Source organism: Gossypium hirsutum, chromosome A12 (genome assembly GCF_007990345.1).
Source record: "Gossypium hirsutum isolate 1008001.06 chromosome A12, Gossypium_hirsutum_v2.1, whole genome shotgun sequence".
Lineage (NCBI taxonomy): Eukaryota > Viridiplantae > Streptophyta > Magnoliopsida > Malvales > Malvaceae > Gossypium > Gossypium hirsutum.
Window position 1 is genome coordinate 2,290,483 of NC_053435.1, and position 2,368 is coordinate 2,292,850.

Sequence of the window (2,368 nt, forward strand, 5' to 3'; positions counted from 1 at the left end):
CACCATTTTTATTGTAGTAACTAAGAGGGCGGAGACGTGAATTTGTGTGTATTTAAATGCGTTTTTCTTCTAATTTAAAGGTTAGGATGAATTAAAAACTAAAAGTAGGCATTGTATAAAAAATATTAGTATAAAAATATTAAATGAATAATGTTTTAAAAGGAAGAGGAAATTAACCATTTTATTATAGTAACTAAGAGGGCGGAGACGTGAATTTGTGTATATTTAAGTGTATTTTTCTTCGAATTTAAAGGTTAGGAGGAATTAAAAACTAAAAGCAGTATAAAAAAATATTAGTATAAAAATATTCAATGAATTATGCTTTAAAAGGAAGAGGAAATTAATTTAAAAAATGGACTTTTAAATGTGTTTTTTAAAAAATGATATGACATATTAGCTTTAATTTTGTATGTATTATTTGTTTTAATTACAACTATACTAAAATTTATCATAAAAATTCACACATATGGGATTTCAATTTAAGATTTCAAAATGATGTATGATAAATAATTATAATATTTTTAATATTTTTAATATGATGTATTTATGTATTTAAATTTCATTTCCCTATAATTTAATTTTTTTATTTTAATATTGTACATATTTCAAGTATTGATTTTAATTAGTTTCTAATTACCATACATTTTATTATTTATATTTATTGTATGTTTTTTAAATTAACATTTGTTTCCAAAGTATATAACTTTTACACACATATGCATATATTAGAAATTCTAATTCTAATTTTTTTTTCTTTTATATTTCCTAAAGTTAACATTCTAACTTCTAATACTAATTCAGTCATAATTATATCGGTATATTCGAAAGATGGTATAAGCTACAAGCCTCTATTTCCTTTCTTCTTTATGCAACGAAAATAGATTTGACTGTCATTAAACATGGAATATAAGGTAAAATTTGGCCTATCAAAATTTGTTTTAAGATATCTGAGTCAGTCATTTAATAAATAAATAAATAAATGCATAAATATCAATATAGACACAAAATAAAAATTTGTGATATCAATAATTTTAAGTTTTTAACTCACAAGTAGGGGTCAGTATTCAATCAAGTCGAATCAAGTAAACAAATTTCGAGTTAGTTAAGTTGACGAATCCTATTTTAATAACCGAACTCAAATTGAATTCTTTTCGAGTTGAATTGAATCGAGTCAAAAAAATTTAAGTCGAGTTAACGAATCCTATTATTTATACTCGATGTTGGGTTTACATGGATTGATTATTTAACTAGTAGACGAAGTATAAGATTATTTAACTACATAAACAATATAATGGTTTTGTCTTTTAACTTAATGAGTAAACATTTATCAAATCAACATAATTTTGCCTTTAAACTTTAGAAAAGGTAAGCATTGATCAAAATGGCATAGTTTTGTTTTTTCTTATTCAGATTTTTAGATAACTCGAATTGTGTTATTCATATTCGAATTAAACTGAAAAACTTAATTTTTTATTCGAGTTGATCCGAATAACTTGATTAACTCAAATAACTCGACCTATTTAATTTAAAATTTAAATTTTTTATTGAATTTTTTGAATCGAATCAAATTATACTCACCCCTACTCATAATAACTGTCTCCCTCTATAAAAGAAAGGGAATTTGGCATTAAAAGCAAATTTACTAAATAAATCATTAAATATTATTATTAAGAATAATATTTTCTACTAACGTTGGTTTACCAACCTAACCTTCCAATTCAATGATGAAAAATAACTAAATACTAAAAAGAACAAGCGCACATGTGAAAACCCTAGAGTCCACCAAAGACATTAGTACACGTGTCAACAGTACGAAGAGTGAGGGAAATTCTCTCTCCCCAACCAATCACAAAACGTTAGAGAGTTGAAAACATAAAATAACAGTACGGCCTCGATTTTAATAACCAACGTGTCGTCAACCTATACGTCACACATATTACAAGTGCTTTCAACTTCTCACACTCGCCCACCACGAATCCTGGGGGACAACTCTGAATGTCCTAGGATTTTTTCTCCGTAGTCTCTCGCGTATAGTAATTGTATACTCGCTTTTCCCTGCCGAAGCGTCTTCATTTGAAATCTATCGTTGTGCCTTTAACGGTTTCCGAGATTCTCTAACATGCGTAAATGGTCAATACCACTTTGTTCGATTCACCAGATACTTGTCACTTTGTATGAAGCGAGTAGGAAAAAATTTTGCCACTCTCGAGAGTAGACATTGTGACTTACATGTGAATTCCATATTGAAAACCAGGCGGTTTTGAGCTCCATGTTTTTGGTCTCTATAGAGGTTTTGCCATTAGAAAACCGGTTTTCAGCTTTCCTTTGCAAACGACAATCCATTTCCCTTTTTCCACTTATACACATA